Genomic DNA, 20015 nt, shown 5'->3' with positions numbered 1-20015 from the left:
ACAAATTCTCACGCACATAGCCATTGACACGGCCCGCTAAGCTTTCCAAGGAGCAAAAGAGACCCAGACCGAGACAGAGAGAAGAAAAAGCCGTGAGAATTGTGAGGTTGAAGCAGCACCTGGCAAATGAGACCCCAGTGAAGAATGCGATGCGTGTGTGTAATGAGAACAACAGCAATCACACACAAATAAACACAGCATGAGTCTATCGGATACCCTTTAGCGAGGCATCCAAAGATATGTAAGAATATAATGTGAGGCCACTCTCTCTCTCTCTCTTTGTTTAAGCATAGCTTCATCTGGGGTATGGCAAAATGTTGAGTTAAGTCTTAAATATATTATACCCACGAATACCCTTTACGTTTATTTTTGGTGTACAAATTCCGGGAATATAAAAATCAAAAGCATGCAAAATAGCTTCACATACAAAGGACATGCATATTTGTCAGAGACAGAGTTCCCAAGCTTGTTGTGTATGTGTGAGTGTAGTGTTTGTGTCCTTTCAAGTGTATAAGACGTGTAAAAGATGTCATCGATAGTGTGTATGTGTATGCGTGTGTGTCTTGATAATAGAATAAATTTCAACTTGAAATTCCAACTTGAAAATAAGCAAAAGGATGTGAATGCGAAAGTCAAATATAAATATACAAACACAAATACAACTACAAGGCAATAAATAAACATCCTTATAGTTACAACTAAACAGAATGTGCTCTCGGCAAGGGAGGACAACTGAGCGAGCAACGCATTGGCCAGTAAAATCGACAAATCATAATAATCATGAGAAGGATACTTTCGTTCTAGTAAGCATTCCCATATGTATTTCGCAGGACCTTCCTGGAATGCCTGTCGCTCTTTGCTCGAGGAACGCTTCAATAAATTGTCTGTTATCATTTTCATGTTGTACGGCATTGACAACGGTTTCCCCAATGACGATGATGAAGATGATTTCGATGATGGAGACGGAAAAGCTGCTTCTAACACTGAAGTAGTAAAGTTTTTGGGAATTTGCTTGGTAGACTTGCTTTTTGCCGTGTGCTAAGCCTAATTTGCCGGAAATAAATGTGCAGCGATGTGTGCTGGAAGCCAAGGTCTAGGCTTCAACTTTGACTGAGAGGATTTTCGCCAAACAAAAAAATTAGAAAAAGAAAAAAGGATTCGTCCATCGAACATCGTCATCGTCATCGTCGTTTTCGTCGTCAACATTTGGTTCACGCATCACACAACCGAAATGAAGGAAAAATCTTACCAAACGTTAAAGTTAAAGTGCCAGTTTCTTTTATTATTGAAGCGGCAGGAAATTTGAAACTTGTCAGACAGTTTCACAGTATAGAAAAAAAAAAAACAGAAGCAATGACGAAGTATGTACCTCATGGCAAATCGAAATTTTATTGCAATTCAGTGGAGATGTCTTTGAAAGAGAGAGAGAGAACGCCAGAGAGAGAGAGGGAGAGAGAGAGAGAGAAGTTGTGGTAGAAAAGTCATTATTCGTTTGAAAAATATTTTAATGGGAAAACCTAACTTTATCAGAAGGATTTAAATTTGAGTGTCTAAGTTAAAGTTCTGGGGTTAACATTGAGGATTGTAAAGGTAATCCTGTGATACAAATAACATAAATTGCTTGTATGATGTCCAAGTATCTTGGTCAGGATACATATCAGATTAAGGCTTAGGTTATACCTCGAGTGATTCGATGGAAAGAGATATGTAACGTTTTAGCATTGGCGATTTGTATCCGTCTTGAAAAAACCATAGAGAATATCTTAAAATCGGAGATGGAGAAAGAAAAGTCTATAAAAAGGAAAGACGAGCAGCAAGGAAAACAACATCACGAAAGTCCATTTATTCGTTTTCATGTATTGGATGACTGATGTGAGCAAGGAGTACAAAGAAAAAAGCTAATTTATCTAAATACTTCCCAAAAATGCAGAGCGCTGAATGTACAGAGCGTTTAGCTCAATTTATAATTAATATTGTATATGGACAATCGTTAACGGTGCCAAAATCTGCTTTAAGACATACGTTTTTTACACAATCAACCATAAGTTGTTCGCTCAATGGAGAAAACAAACTCAAAGTAAAGATTAATGCAACATACATTTATGGAAGGATTACAATAATCATGTAAGTGGTCAACCTGGTTTATCCTGTATATATATACATAATTATAAATAGTTAAAAACACCTTAAATTTAATTTGAAATCCAGCCTTAAGACATACATCTTGTAATATCTAAGTTAAGCTAGTTTTTATAAAGTAACTAGGGTAAAGGGTGAAAGGGTTTTAGAAAAGTTTATAAAAAGTGAAAAGAATACACTTAATACAAAAGTAATGTGTGTTTTCCTTTGGAAAAACAGAGACAGGTCTACAAAATCAGTCCGTTATTACGCATACGCAGGGTGTGTCAAATTTTTGGATAAGGATAGTAAAAGGTAGATCATAATAATGAATTCATTCATGTAGTTCATTCATTCACTCATTTAACTTTATCTTAATGTTTTCTACACCCGTGAATATAACATTTTGTGTTAATAGTTCAGGATATATACTGTATATAGTGTATAAATATATGAAACATAATAGTAATTATATTAAAAGGAGATTAATTTTACCCTTTGCTGTTGCTTACCCACCAAGTAAAGTCGATATATCCATATCCGTTCTTGATTTTGAAGATTGCATGGAATTTTAGTAGATAGCACTTGAAATAAATTCTTTATATGTATTTTGATGTCTATTTGGTTTTATGAGGTCTTTGCAAGGACTTACTTATTTGTACCCTTGACTTAAATTATTGCTTACCTCACCACCTCTTCAACTTCATTAAAACAACAATCTTATAGCAAATAGTTCCAATTAGATAAGATGCTTAGTCATCGGTTTTAGTTTGTTGTTGAATTTCGGGATCCAACTGAACAAATTTAAGTTGGTTGGCAGTTTGTCAAAGTGGAAATAATTCAACCTTTAAAAATCTTGTTTGCACCAAGAAGGCGGTACCTCGACTCATCGTTTCGATTTATTTATTTACTTTTTCTTTTTCCAATCAAGCAATAAGGAAGATATTGCACTTTAACTTTTCAAAGACCCATGAGACTGGATTCTCTTGAATGATTCTGCTGAGAGCTCACCTCATAAAAGCAACAACCTTTTAGTGCCATAAAGTGGACACATTTTGGTGCAAGTATTCAATGTAAAAGCACGTAGAAGCTGAAAAGAGAAGCGGCAAAAGCACAAGCGAGTGAGGAGGAAGGTCCACCAATAATTTTAATGGACACAAGTAAACGACAATCCTTTTCCATTTGTACGGACAGCCGGGAGAGGGGTGTCCCGCCCGGCCCAGCTGAGCTGAGGTGTTTCGCAATCATCCTCATTTTCATCGGCGTCATCAGCATCATCATCATCATCTGAGGGCTTCATCGGCATCATCTTTGGATGCGTCATCAATTGTTTCAGCTTGCCTGTCAGCAATCAATCAGCGCCTTCACTTGCCTCTTTGCATAATTAAAAAACAAAAAGTATGAGTTATGCCAGTTACCTGGACGTGGAACGTTTATTTTTCGGCTGAAAGCTTAAGATTGAAAATATCCTGAAAATCTCTTTGCTTGACAAGAGAATTTAAATTAAAAAATAAAATGGCCACGTCGCGTCCTCCACACTGATTTCTAAGCAAAATACGTTGAACACGTGGTAGGGTAGCGATTACATCTCCTGCTGCTCCTTGCTCCTACCTGTCTCCTGTTTCCTCCATCATCCGCAAAATTCAATTAAGTTGATGGAAACGCCGACAATTGTCAGAGGCGTTTCTGCAATGAATGCGGCAATAAAATCACATTTTGTAAATCACAAAGTTCCCTTCCATACGTATCCACTCCATTTAAATACAAGTGGTGTGTCTGTGTGTGTGTGTGTGTGTGTGTGTGTGTATGTGTGTGTGTGTGGATCTCTGTCAATTAAAACAAGACGAGATTGCACTCAATGGACTGGACTGATGGCTGACAGTTAACATTAACTCAATTATGGATGGGCATAACGAGCGTTCGATAGTCGTCACATGTAGTCACGTGCATACATATACATACATACACATGTATTTGTATGTATGTATGTGTGTATATATATTATTATTACCTTAACTGTAATCATGCTGATAGATTTGATTCCATTCAATTGACTACCAAAGATTTCATTTTGCCAATTAAAAGCTTCTCCTCAATATATTTATCTATGCAACAGATAGACACACACACACCCACACACACACACCCACACACAGATAAAGATTTCACACTGAAAATTGAATAAATTCAACTGTCAATAAAATGAATTGAAGGTAGCTAAATGATTCCCATGCGTTTTGTCAATTAGTCAATCAACAATCAAGAATCCAAATGATAAAGATGATGATGAATCCCCAATGAAAACAGGCAAACAAAAGTTTTCGCGCCATCTATAAACCCAATTAAAAAGGGAAAAGCGAAAATGAAGCCATTCATTCAAGTGAAGAGAGAAGATGCTGATGATGACGACTATAACGATGATGATGATGATGCCCCAAGGGGCGCGTGTGTACATACATATTGTATACACTGTGCCAGCTGATTTAGGTTTTCCATGAAAACAAGCTGAACACAATTTTTCAATTTCAAGCTGATTCAATTTGATTTTCATAGTCAAAAATATGTGCTAAATAATTTATTGCCAAAATATTGGTACGAAATACTAAATGCATTAAAAAAATTAGATTGCTAAAGTAGTTGGAACTAATTCATTTATACTACTATTAAATATTTATTTTTGGCTTTGTTTAGAATTTTCTATATTTGGCTTAGCTCACGACAAATTAATTTCGTATGCATTATCAATTTAGATTACTTTTATTTCTTTAATATTTTCAACTTTGTTTAAACTTTATTTAAATAAAATGTAATCACTAAGAGACACTGTTTATCTAGTTTGTTTTTAAAGGGGAGGGTGGGACTATCTAACGCATTTTCTTTTAGTTGTTCAGTCAGGATATATGACTTGGAAGACATTTCGTTTCATATGAGTACTCAAATGAAAGGTTAATTCTTTTTATAACTTTTCATCCAATAGTTTCATAGTTTTATATATGTATATTTTTATAATACTCTGCTCTATAATACGAGAGTATTAATAGATATGTTAATTTGATTATTTGATACTAGGACTCCTGTCTGATTCGTCTGATTTTGAATAACATATTTAATCAGAGCTCGTAAATAACACTTGAATGTTTTTTCTTCAGTCTCAATATCAGAGTAGAATCGAGTGTACTTCAATTATAGCTTTTGATGCGCCGTATTATCATTCCTCATTTAAGAGCAATTTTGCCCACCCGAAACTTAAGTATTTCTAGATACGGAAAACTGTTTAAATTAAGTAAATTAATTGGAAAATAAGAACAACAAACAATTAATTCATTTCGATAACTACATACTTTAGTCGACCTTAATAATTTCAAATCATAACAACGTTTTCAAAATCTATTCGTGGAGAGCAAAACTTAATTTGCAATGAAAGATAACATATGTATAAGCCAAAATATTTTGGTTTCTCCAATTTGGATACGTCTAACAGTAAGTTAATAGCCTATTATATCAGATCGTGCTGTTATAACTTGACAACTCGGGGTTTCCAAAATCGCCAAACATTTTCCTATTCAAGTAAGACATCTCATACTTTATTTTTAGATCATTGATTAAATATCCTCTAAAAACATACGTGTTAGAGTTTTGCCAGAGCTCGCAAATAACAGTTGAGCGCTTTTTTTCTAGCGCTCTGGTTGAGAGCAACTGTTATTTGCAAGCTCTGGTTCTAATATTAAGTAGAAGTAGCATAACATTATTTTTTAAGTCTTAAAATCATCTATTCTACTCTTCAAATATTTTTTATTGCTACATGTATGGAAGTGGTTTTTTAACAATAAGTTTTAATTTTTATATATGTATATCATATTTTTTAGTTATTATTTAGGTAAAAATATGAAACAACTAATTAGTTTTTTGCTTTATTATGGACGTAGAACTTAAGGTATAATTGAATTTGGATGGATTTAGAATATTTCGATTCAACATTTTTTCCTTCTATTTTCGCCCAGATCTTAACCAAAGATCCGCAGGATGCCAATCCCTGCCTGAATGTTTTAAAACACATCTTCGGGTCCCTGAAAAAAGTGTAAATGTTTAGTGTGATTTTTTTAACTAACTAACTTTGTATTATGCTCTGCCATCTCCATGACATAGATATAACATTCAAACTTTATTTATCGTTATCCTGCAGCCTAACACAAATACACGTACATATATTACATGAAACTGTTTTATGAAAATAATGATTTATAATTGCCGCAGGTTAGTTAGTGTTGCCACCCACTCGAATGATGCAGTGTTATGAATACACTTTGAGATATGTTTTCGTTGAAATTTCATGATGGATAGTGTCATTAGTGCACTCTTTATGAATGCGCGTTGTCTGGTCACTTGACCGTTATTGTTATTGTTTTGTCCTTTCTTCTTTATCATCTCCCTTTTGGGGGTTTTTCCCTTTTTTTTGGTTTTGCTGCTTTCCTTTTTGAAGAAAAGTTTTCCCATTGCTTCTGCTTTTGGCGCCGACGTCGCCGCCTTTGTTGATTCGTTTTATTTTATTTTTTAAATTTCGCCTTTCAATTATTTTATGCAAATAAGCAGAACGGAACGGAACGAAACGAAACGGAAGATTATGCCAGCTTGACAGAACCAAAAAGGAACAAAAAAGACCAAAAAGAAAGGGAATGAAAACCGAAAGAAATCCTTACAAAATGAATTGTTTGTTATCATGGATTTGGTAGGCGTGGTCGTGGTCGTATTCGATGATGATGGTGGCGACGGTGTCGGGGAGGGTGGAGGTGGTCTCATGGTGCGTAATCAACTTAAGTTCCTCTAAATGAGTTTGTTCATTTCTTCAAATGTTTGAGAAGGCCGAAAAAAAGGAAACAGAAAGATAGATAGATGAGAGAAAAGAGACAGATTGAGAGAGAGAGAGAGAGAGAGAGACAGAGAGAGATGAATAAAATCGTTTTGATGGTTTTGATGGTTTACAGTTGCCTTAATTGGTGGCCGTTTCCTAGTCCTTGGGGAGCTGAATTGTACTTTGATTTCCCTTTCTCCGTCGTGTCTCCTTCTCTAAGCCTTGACCGCTTTTCGTTTGCTTTCTCTAAGTATTTAATGCTCCGTTAAGGTGTTTGCTAATTAATTAAAGCTCTCTTCCTTCTCCATGAACATTATGAATATTTCAAATAATTCATAAATGTTTCAAATACCAAAGAAGGAAACAAATATAGGTGTAACACCGGATTTGAACCTATACCTCTACCGATCCTTTAAGCTTGGCCTCTTACCGCTCCGCCAGAGGCGAATTTTCGCCGGCTTGGCACAGACTGTATGCAATGCAGAGAATTTGGTACAGGCTCAATTTAAATTTAAATTTATATCAATTTATTTAATTAAAAATAAAAATAAAAATAAAAAGAATATATATGTTTAGGTTTATTGAGCCAACGGGGGATTTTAGCCGATTCCTTCGCCGGGATTTGAACCAGGGAATTCGGCTTAAGCAACTGATGCGCTACCCCCGGCGCCACGGGGTGCTGGAACCAGATGGCGGCTAGAACTTTGTTTGCAGGTGCCCTTACAGTTTCCGCGTTATGGTGCACAAGGGGGAATATTACGCTGGAGAAAAGCTCGGCTTACCTCTCGGCTGGTAGGGATCTAGGCTACAAGTTAACAGTTTAAGGGCAGCTGTTAACATGCGGGGCCCTATGTTGTTTGGGTGGTCCGGCAGGTCTGCTAATCAGCTGATGGAGGAATGTGGAGAGATGCTAACAAGAGTAGCTACGTTCACCTCACCCTCACAGATGCAGGAGGTAAGAGGCAACCCCGCTACGCCCGAATTGGTCACCAAACCACTGGTACTCCAAAAAACCAAAAGCACAACTAGCACCTTGCTGGGACACAATTGCTATATCACTATCACTTTCAAACAGGGAAAATACAGGAGACTCTCTCGTCGCAGATTTGGGATCTAGTTAAGTCCTCTTAACTACGATTTTTTTTTATTTTACGGAGCTATAACAAAACGCGACCGCACTGGAGAATTTCTATATCTGCTTTTTCTATGAGTGTGTGTGTGTGTTGCTGTGTGTGTCTGTGGTTGTATGTATGGTTATTGTAAAAGTGTAATTTTAATTATCCTTTTTGAATGGGAGGAAGGTGTCTATGTAATCAGGTTAAAGTGTCACCAGCTGTTTGTTGTGTCCTTTTTCCTTGAAGAAACACGAGAGTCGAAGTGAGATGTGGAAAAACGTAATTGAGATGTCAGCAGATATTTAAGTGGACTTTTATTGACTGAAGGACAAGGTCCTTCTTCTTGTCTTATCCTTCAGACAAAGACCCACACATACCTATTCATATGTCTGTCTGTGTATCTGTATCTATTTCACATTCCGACCACAATAAATGTGGTCGTGCATCGCCTTTGTCTTCTGTCTTGGCCTTTCCTTCGATTAGTAGGTGAAAAATGTTTCCAGAAAAATCAATAGATTCAACTTGATGAAGATATATCTTGGGTTTTAAAGGCATGCACCGTGTGTTGGCTTTGCCAGTGGTGTGCTCCGAGGGGATTGTGCTGAAATCTTGACTTGCCGTCGTTCTCGTATTTGCTAGTTTTTAGGATCATTAGCCCGTTGCTGATTAAAGGCAACTCGAATCCACGTCGAAAGAGAAACTGTATACTCCATTGTCTATTTGTAGGTAGCAACCAACAGTTGCCACGATGCCGCCACAAAGGGCGCCAACTTTCAATTTGCGTTAATTGGGTTAAAGCTCAACCGTTTTAATGATTTCAAGGCTTTGGTGCATCCTCCTCCCCATTGCTATTTAATACCATGTTGAGGTTTATTTTACAACTTGATATTGATGGATATATATAGTAAATATAGTTTACTTTAAGATGTCTCAATTTCAATTGATCCTTTTGACTACGCCTGTTTTTCAGAGAATGTGATTGAGCTTAACAGGGACAGCTCTTTAAGAATTGGCCTTTCAGTCCTTTACTCACGTAGACATTTTATGCTAATAACAAGACACACACACACACACATGCCGACAGACAGAGCGAGAGACATACACACTCAAGGATAAGGTTGTCGATGGTGTAACCGAAACCAGGAGTTGCCATTTTACCTGCCATCCTTGTCATTGACGTTGTGTCCCTAAGTGTCCTTAAGCGTCGTCGAGTGGCATTTTTGGCGTTGGAAGTTGAAGAGATTGTGTTGCGGTTAAATTGCGTCAAACATATTTGATATTTTATTATAACAACGCAATATCGCATGAGAAGTCTGTCCGTCCAACAGTCGCAGCATATTTCCCCTTCCGCTTCCGTTATCCTGTGCCCCGTTCCTCTGGCCCCATCCTCACTGTCTTCATAATGGCTACAAGTGTTTTTCATTAACTGCTGCTTATGAATATTAAATTAAATAACGATGAGGAAAAAGAAACGAAAGCACACGAAAGCTGCTTACTCCTTAGGAGAAACAATGCCTAAGATGTTGTCGAATATGAAATTCTGAAATTGAATTTTATGGACCGAACCGACGAGGACGACGACGTCAACGGCGACGGCGACGACGCGTCGCTCGGCAAATTTAATTTTGCTGCATCTTTAAAGAGAAAGGCAAATGCAGCTCATGAATTTAAAATGAAATTAAACAAAACAAAACAAAGAGGAGAGAGAAGAAAAATAATAACACGAACATTGCCACGGGCAGAAGCAGCGCAATGCAATGCAATGTGCAACTCAACAAAGTGACGGGGAAGGGGGAAGTGGGAAGGGAAAATGGTAAGAGTTGAAATACTCAGATTATTGCAGAGCACGACAGGATTTAGTGATGTAAGCTGGACTGGAGTCAGGTTTGTACATAGATTCCTTTGCAACCACCTCCACAATTAAGTCCGTGCAAATAGTTAGTTGGACAATTCCAATGGCTGGCTTACAGAGCAGGAGCTGAGCAGATGAGCATGGATAGAGAAAGAGGATAAAGTACGGAGGAGATGTAGCCAGCTGGCCAGAAACATGTAAACACGAATCATTGGAGTCACAAGATAAAACACAAATTGCCGCAAAATAATTCAACTAGAGATGACAACGATTCCCAATGAAGGAAATGACAGTTGATTGAAATGAAATCCACAAGCAAATCAGCAAATAAATGAAATTGAAATTTAATGAAATTATATAAATTATATCTGTCTTAATAAGTGAAAATAAAATTGAAATTAAATCGATTTTTAATGTAATAAAATTTAAACTAAAATGAAAGTGCTTAAAAGTTTTTAAGCCGGGACTAATGGAAAGGATTGTACAGGATTGAAAAGTAATAAACAATTTAAATCAAATTAAAACAAAATTAATATAACAGTGATATGATTTTGAAATAAAGTATAAAAAAAGGGATGATAGGAAATCAAAATTATATAAGGTGAAATAGATAAGAAAATTCATGAAATTCATGATGAACTTAAAATTAAATCTAAATGGAATAGAAATTATTTTTGTCATCTCTAAATGTAATGAGATACCGCAGAACAAGTTGAGTGATTCCTCTGCCCTAACTGTGTGGCAGCTTTTCGAGTCTGGTATTTGAGTTTTTTTTTTTTTTTTTTTTTAGTACTTGAAAATTCAATTTTACGCAATATGCGCAAATCATGATTAAAATCTTTCGCCTGCGATTTCTATTGCATACTTTTGCGGGCGCCTCTTGCCATGTTGATGTAGATGATGATGATGATGATATACCCATAAATACAATGTGCTGTGGCAAAGTAAGATGACGGAAGGAAAAGTTGCCATTTTCAAGCGGCAGGAGAAACTAGTATGAAAATGTGTTTTCAAATTGCGAAACAATTTGTGTGTTGACCATAATTGAACTTTGTCGTCGTCGTCGCCGTCGTCGTCGTCGTCACCATCGTCGCCATCGTAAAGCAAACTTTTTTGGACATTGCTCATTTCAAGGATCGTAAAAAGTTTGTACTTTCGCGCACCCGCCTGCGGCGAATGGCAAAACAACCATGGAACGAACATAGGGCAAATCGCCACCCAATCATCCCCACTTACTTCTTCGAATTGTCTTCCTTTTCCTTTGCTCACTCCACTCCACTCCACTCCACTCATTTCTTAATTTTCAATGCAAATTTCGAACAACATTCATAGAAACAACAATGCAAAATGTTTGCCTGTATTCCTGCATAATTGTCGTTACCCCAATGCCTTCTGCCACATGAATATTTTCTAGTTTCCAAGTAAACTAAATGCAGGCCCAAGCATTAAAAGCCAATCCGTCGCAATTCCCCAAATTCTATGCATAGTTCTTGATTTCTGCCAAAGTTTTCAACTAGATAATTTATGGCTTGCAAACGGCAACGGCAACGGCAACGGCAACGACAACGCATCCTGTTAAAAGGACAAGTTTCTCTACCAGAGCAGTACTGAAACCGAGTTCTTTAAAAAAGAAAAAAAAAAAAGCCATTGCCAGCTCTAACAATGATGTTTAGTCTCGTCACCCTGTCGAACAATACATTCCCAGGCACAGTGACACAAAATCTATATTCAACCAAATATTGGTATTTAAATTTGAAACGATTTCTATAAATCCTTTTGGTTTTGAAAGATTGAATGATTAAATGTCTCAAATTATGAATATTTATAAGTTTGTCTAGATTTCGACCTTTTTCAAGTCAATCAAAACTATCTTCAGCTCCAAACATTGCAGTTCTTTTTTCATTTCATGTAGTTTGAATTCCCAATTACTTCTAGCGTTGAGCTTGTCGGCTATACAGACAATCTGCTCACCCTTTGTGCTGCCTACGATGAAAAATCGTATAATTTAGTAAGATTTATTGACCTCAAACCGGCTAAAACGAAGTTTTTGAAATGTGTGAGTAAAGTCTAAAAAAATTCGAATGTAAATCGTTCTTCATAGTATTCACGCTTTGCGATTCAAAATCGATTATCTTTTATTCTCAATATCGTTTATGTTGAGTTGGAAATATTTTCGTTAAGCGAAATGCATCATTATACATAATTTTCGATGTTTACAATAGAAATAGATTTGTATTTGGTGTAAAATTTTTACAAAAATACCATGTCATTTTTAAATGAATTCATTACTGATATTAACGAATGAAATGAACTAAAGAATTTTAAAAGAATATTATAAATAACACAAATAATTTCATTTCTAGCTTATCTTTGGAGTCTCCTGGTTTATCAGGAACTCGTCTCTATAGCTAGAACTTAATTGCGATCTAGAAAGAGTACTTGTAAAAACATACTAATATGGTTGTTAGCTTATATTTTTTACTATGCCCTTTAAAGAATGTAAATGAAGGATAACTTCAATGAGTTTTTTAAAGATATTTCTATAATTCTCAGAAACTTCTCAGGTCTTAGAGTGTGAAGTTGATTTTCATAGACGTTCATTCGCCTCTATCAAATCAACTTCTAACAAAAAGAAAAAGGACTTACGATTCGATTATGAAGAATTTAGATCGAAAACAAGAACTAAAATAGCATCAAGGCCAAAATAGATTGACTAAAAATCAGAATTTCCAAGTTTCTATAGGAAAAAGGATATTATCCCTTTCGATAAATCTTAATGAAAGGTTTTTTGTCTGATGGCATATCATCATATCATGTCAAAATCTGCTAAATAGCAATCCATGTAAACAAATTTTGTAACACAGCTTTATTGAAATGAACTTTGAATCACTGTTCAAAGGCTTATTCATTTTCACATTCGTTTTATTCCTTTGTGTTGAGCGTAATTAGCCACAAAGTATACCATTTGAACAATATTGTGTCATGTGCTTCAGCACATTGTCATCAGTTGAGTGCCAATGTCCGAACGTCTTTATTGAGAAATAGCCGCAGCTCACCCTTTCTACCCCGATTCCGTACCCTTTTACCGTGCGTGGCTCTTTCTGTATATCTGAGTGTGTGTGTGTGTGTGTGGGCCTTTTGAACGTTTGCTACTCAAACAATGCAACCAACTGGCAACAGGAACAACATGAACAAAGGCATTGCTGACGCTCTTCAGCAGCAGGTTGGGAGCTCTCGCCCCTTTCTGCATCTCGGTGTCCTCACCCAGGGTTCTGGTGTTGCATGAATGCATGTGTGTGTGTGTATGTGTGGGCGAAAAATACCACAATTTCAATTTCAAAGTATCCTTTTCTAGTCAAAAGGAAATGACATTTACGCGCTTTGTTGTGGTTTGCTCATGCATAAAACATTTTTTTTTAGTTTAAATACAATATATGTATATGGATTTCTTTTATTTTTTTGTTTTTATGTTTCATTTTTGTTGCCTGTTGCAGTTGAGGCAAAAATATGCTTGTGGTATGTACATGTACATACTTACATATACACAAAGACGTCTCTGGCGATGGTTGCAGCTTAACAAAACTTTGCAAAAAGAAAAACACAGAAATAAAGAACGAAAATCGCAGTCGAAGAGTATTTAAAAAGAAAAACACAATGGTAAACATACCAAGGTGTGTGCTGGAGGGTGGGGGAGGAGGGGGGAACAGGTAAAACGAGAACAAGGGTATGCAAAAGTGGAAAGAACGGCTACAATTGTTATTCGAATTTATGCAGGGCTTTATAAAAAAAAACGGACCAAAAAAATGTCTTAAAAAAGTACAGAATTTGTTTCTCTTTTTTTGTAAAAATATCGCATTAAAGCGCTTTTCACACAGTTTGCCTCCTGTTCAGGCTGGAGTCGATCGATTCTTTTACGCAACCCGGGAAAATGATGCCTGAGGGGCCACATTTGTTTTGCAAGGTTCGTCAAGATACAGTTAAAACGCTTAAATTTTAAATTTAAATAAACTGTATATAATATCACTTTTCAAGTTAAATGAAATAGTATAACTTAAGGAGCTGAGAGAGGAAAAGCTGCCCCATAATATATTTCGAACTAGATTCCGGGAAACGATTCAAGACTGTGACCTTATGGGTGAAAAACCTAAATCTTGACTGGTCCTTTACGATCAGCTAACAAACTGGATGTTGTAAGCCTGAGAAGTCTTTCGAGTTATCTTGGTAGTATCTATGCTTTTCTAGTATCAACCATTATGGGATTAGGTATCTAAAATCTCCTGCTGTTCCTTGATTCCACAAACATTAGAATACAGCTCATTAAATCAGTGGTCGGCACCCAAACTGTCATATTTAGGGATTAAAGTGCTTGCAATTTGACCAAGGTTGATTTTAGATTTGCTTTATGTGCTTGGATTAACATATAACAATGCTGATTATGTCTTGTGGATATTAAAATAGTCGCATAAACATACACCAAGGGTAAATATTGAATGAAATCATGGAAAATTTTTGCAACAATAAGTGACAAAAATCAATGCATAACTTCAGGGGCAACTGGTGGTGGTGCTGCTGCTGCAGCTGCAGCAAATGTGCTTCCTGTTTCCTCTGCCATCAGAGTTTAGGTAAATGAATCGAGAGAATGGGAACGATGGCAATGTTGGACGACGGGCACACAATGACGTCGGCATTTGTTGAATATCAACAGGAAATGCAGTGAATAAACACGTCGAGTTCGAGCTCGATTCAATGACAACAACTAACGGTGGCTTTTGGCGAATGAATTTCACATTCAATGCAATTCAATTCAGTTCAATTCAATTCGATTCGATTTGCAGTGATTCTCGTTTTGAATAGCTAGCGGATGTCTCCTGCATACATACATACTACATATAGATGTCCCTTTGCTCCACCTCATCCTTCATCATCCTCTCTCTCTCTCTGCTCGTAGAAAAAAACACATTTATTCTTTATTGTATGACATGTTTGACACATGCATTTTCGATGAGCACAAATTTGCGTTGAACTAAAGTTTTTCATTGCGTAATTGCATTGAATGAAATGAAAAATGGGCATTCGGGGTTCTTTTAGCTGGCAAATCAAATTAAATTCAGGTGGTGCAATCAAAGTTCAACCCTTTTCAAAAACCCATCATATTTTCTACCTCCTCCCCCCAGACTGACCTGGCCCCCGGTTTTGTGTTCTTTGTTTTTATTGTCCATCCATCAGTCACTCAGTCAATACGTCAGAAAGTCAGCCAGTCAATCCATATGAAACGTTTTCGTTTACGTTTCGTTTTCGATTCCAATCAATTTGTTTGGCATTTTTTCGGCTGATACAAGAACCTCCTGACCAAACTCCTCGCTCACTATTTTCCACCGACTTTTCCGTCTCCTCCACACTCAATGGTATTCGAAATGTTGCTGTTGTTTGTTTCTATCGATTTTGCGCCTCGTTTTTAAAAGCAGCACAAAACAAAATGGGCAAAAAAAAAAAAAAAAAAGAGAGAGAGAAAAAGAAAAACAAAAAGAAAATATGTGAAACATTTTTGACCAACGATGCTTGTTGCATTTTTAAATAAAGTCTGGCCAATCAGCAGGAAAAGCAGACCAAAGATGTTGTGTAGGTACATGGACGAATTCATCTATGTCTGTTCCTATGATGAAACGGTTTTTGGTTTATGTTTGTTTCCTGTGGCTTCTGTGTGGCGAAATGTGGCCAAGTGTCAAATACTTTTGTAACACAAAAACCTCATTTCCCTTGGCTTACTCTATCTAATTTGAAGTCAATCAGTTTGACGTTTAATGGCCATATTTGGTGATTAAACTTTTTTTATGCTTTTCCCTCTGCTTTGGGTTAAGGCATTTCACATTCGGTCAAGAAAATTTGCATCCCACTTAAAACCTCAAACAAACAAACACATTCATTTTTTTTGCCATTCGGGATATTTGATTTTTGTTTTTCATTTTCATATTTTTCCGTGTTGTTTCTGTTTTCTTTATTTAAATCTAAACGAATAGAAAATATCAATTGAAATCTTGATATAATGTATGGAAAACATTTCTGCCACTTACATTTATACATACATATACATATAAGTTTTGAGTCAAGGATTTCAAGGATGCATTCGTTGTGAAGCGATTTCCTTTTCAATTGTGATTTATACTGATAACCTGTCCCTTAAACTTGGTTAGATAGTCAGATGTTGCTAGGAGCCATTCAAACAAAATTTAAATCTAGTTTAAGCTAAAAATTATGTTCAGGTTACTTTAAAGACAGGTTTGAATTAAAATACCATAGACTTCACCACAATACGAGAATGTTGTTACTCATAAGAAATGTTTGTGTATAAATCATATACCTAGTTATATAAATTTGAATTAGCGTATAAAATAGGAAACATTCCACATTCCAAACAAAGCCATATTGAGGATGACTCTTTCGCTAAAGTCTACTTCGCTGAAAGTCTATTTAAACAGTCTTCAACTCTATTCGTCGGTTGTGTTTAACCCTGTTTGTGATTGATTTATTATCTAATTTCCATTGAATTCACTTAAATATTTCAGCTTGTTTGAGTGGCTTTTTTGGCTCAATTCAATATTTAATCTGCTACCAGCTTGTTATCTGTACATGCCTCTTTTTCTCTTGACCTACCACAAATCGAAGTGTCAGATAATAAAATAATTGAATTTTCTACGCACAAAGAGAACAAATGCCTGATCGGGTATTCAATGGAATTGTTGAAGCCAAAGAAGAACCAGAAGGGAAACCAGACAACTTGAAAAAATCAATTCGGCTTAGAGTTAGTAAAATGGCATCCATTTTTAGTTGCTTCTGTAAAAAAAAAAAAAACAAATTATAGTAAACACAATTTGATAAATTCTATTTAGTCGGGGTAACTAAAAGCTTTAGAAAAATCTTTTACAGTTTAATTAGTCCTGTTGTCAATTAGATTAGATGTATAGAATTATTACTTTAACAATTACTTACAATTGTTGTGGAGAAAGGAAACCTTGTTGAACAATTTTTGTATAATTTTCTTTAAAAACTTCGAATCTGTTGAGAGATGACTCTGAGAGATTTTGAAAATGATAGCTAAATGCTTTACTGGTGATAAAGCTTAAATTATGAATTACTTTCATAGTTCTAGTCTGTACTATATCCCTGTGGATGTAAATATGTGAAGGACCATTGAAGTCTATGTTAAAATAGACGAATATAAAAGTCGTTGAGGACTTAGAAACTTCTTAGACGTTCTGAATGAAGGATCTAGTTGACCCGATGTAAGGAAGGAAAGGAGTCCTTCGTTTAGGTGCCTTCGACTTTGAAACCAGTTTGAGTACCGCGAATAAATGAAACTATTTCAGGTTGGGCTTTAAGTGTATCAATAAGAAATAATCTCTAAGGGCTGAATTTAAAAGTAAGGACAGATAATAAAATACAATTATATCAACTAAGGCTCTTCTTTTTTACCCGTTATACTTACTTTAACAGCTTCGTAATTGAGTGCACTAACTTTGGGATTACAATTAGTTAATTAATTGCATAGTAGGTAGCTGCTTGAACTTTTAAATTACATTTAATTTGCATTTAAAGGACTGATCCATTATTTCTGCAATGAAGTAATTAACTCGATAGTGAGGTAAATGTTTAAACTTTTGTAAAGTCACTGAAAAATCGTTTTAGATAGAAATATAATGCAGAAAATTAGTCCAATCGATCAATAAGAGGAGGATGGGTTGGGGGAGGGGCAGTGCTTTTAAATGAGGATGGGACACACAACCATTAAAAACTGGAAAAAAGCAGCACGCTAATTGACACTTTGCCATTGGACCATGGCATAGTTTTTCGTTCACGTTTTCGTTGCATACCCGCAGGCGCCAACTTGTGCATCAAATATCAGTGGGAAAGAGAAAGAGAGACAAAGTCCGAGTCCTGTCTGTCGGGTTGGCTGCCCGTCTGACTGCTGCTCATTGAGAGAGTAAAATGCGAAACTTTTTAATTGACTTTTTCAATTACACTTTAATTTTGTTGTAAGAAATGTTCGGGCACTGCCCAATTGAAGTTTGCCCGACCGAAAGAGTAAATGCGGGCCCCATCCACACACACACACACACACACACACACACTAGCTAATCTATCATTGTCCACTGGGCGAGTGTGTGTGCTAGAGTTTGCAATTTGCAAAACTTCACAAACATGTACACACAAACACACACACACACTCACACATCCAAGATTCTCCATCTCCTTTCTAAATTTATTTGCAACAAACATTTTCGTGTTGCCAAAGGCAAAAGGGCTGAGTAAAAAGCAGAATAGTCCAAAACTAACAAAATAAACGAAAGAAATACACCAAAGAAGGAATAGGAACAGAAAAGTGAAAAACTTTATTCCAGTTAGCCCAAACGAACTTCATTTTCTTACATTGAAAGCCATGAAATTAATTTTTCAAAAGTTGTCATAAAATCACAAAAAAAAAAAAAAAAATATATATATATACATATGTATGTACGTGCATATCCTGCCCACTGAACATCATGGCAAAAAATTAGCAGAATATTCAAAGTATTCAATAATTTATCCAAGGACCCCTCCTGGTAACCACATGATGTATACTCGTCTGATAGGTTTGCTGGGGCAGTAAAAGGTGCGAGCTCTTTTGTGGAAGGGGCAGGGTTTTTTATGCCAAAGCAAACATGTTACATTTATCTTGCTGGCAGACAAAGAAGCCGAACAAAACACAGAAGTAAAAAAAATATACAAATGAACAAAAAACATAAAACAAAATTACAAAGCAAATGGAAAGCTGGACTAAAGAAATACCCAGTAACAAGAGCTTATGTTATATCCCTTAAAGAAAGAAATAAGTAAAGAAACTTTTCAATTTGGCCAGCCAAAAGGGTTTGGTGCAATTGATAAATGAACTATAAACATGAGAAAGGATATATTTGGTATGAATTTCTTAGCTTAATATGCCCAACTAAAGATTCCAGGCCACGCCAGGGTGAATCTATCACAAAGGCAAACGAACAAAGACAGAAAGAAAGACAATAACATGGAGAGATACTGGCAGGAATACGATGAGAACCATAAAACAACAAAAGCCCCAAAATGAATGAGCTTCTGAATGGCAGCAGGTGAAATCGACGGTCAAGTCGTTGCTGCTCCCAAAAATTAATCCCAAATGTACAATTTCGCTCACTTTGGAGCCGCCGGCAAATAATTTCACTTTCCATTCATTTCCCCTTCCACACACCACACACATTCTCTCTCCTCGGTTCTCTATATATGAAAAAGAGATTTTAATTGAAATAACGTAATGTTGATGTTGATAAGAAGATTTCCAAAGATTTGTATGGGTTATACCACAGGGAATACCACTAGGAACAATAAATTGGACTCTCTCCCTGCATGAATATGTAGGTGTCTGTGAGTGTGTCTGTATATGTATTTTGATAGAGTTAAAAGATTGCTTATTGCTCACGTGCTCTATGTGTATATGTATGTGTGGTTATTCGTATTTCTTCAATCAATGCAAAATCCTTGTCACAGGAGCAGGAGCTTAGTTTTTCGGTTTTGCCATTGTTATACCACAAAAAAAAAAAAAAAAAATGTTGTATACATACATACATGAAGATATATTCAAATATTTTATGGTGGCTTCTGTCTCTGGCGAATGATAAAGGCAAGAGCCTGCTTAAGCTCTCATTTACATACATGCATATCGATGAGGATACTCATAAACATAGATTGTCACTTGCTTGTATGGTATATATTTTCATTCTATCTCTTTTTCCTATTGTTTTTCACTTCGTTTCGGTTTGTGACATGTCCTGACACTACTCAAACGAGGGAGATTTGTCCGCTTTGAAAATCTGTGACATGCGATATTTATTATGCAAATATTGGCAATCCTGTTAGCCTGATTGTCTTTCTTCATCTGATGGATAACATGGATAACATAGCTCCTACTACTCTGTTGCGATGCTAATCCCTGAATTACATTATAAGTGCACCTGGTCGCAGCAATGTCTTTACGCTTGACATTTTTCAATTAAGTTTTGCCACAATTAATCAATTT

This window comes from Drosophila tropicalis, unplaced genomic scaffold (genome assembly GCF_018151085.1).
Source record: "Drosophila tropicalis isolate 14030-0801.00 unplaced genomic scaffold, ASM1815108v1 contig_413, whole genome shotgun sequence".
NCBI lineage: Eukaryota > Metazoa > Arthropoda > Insecta > Diptera > Drosophilidae > Drosophila > Drosophila tropicalis.
This window is presented reverse-complemented; position numbering follows the sequence as displayed.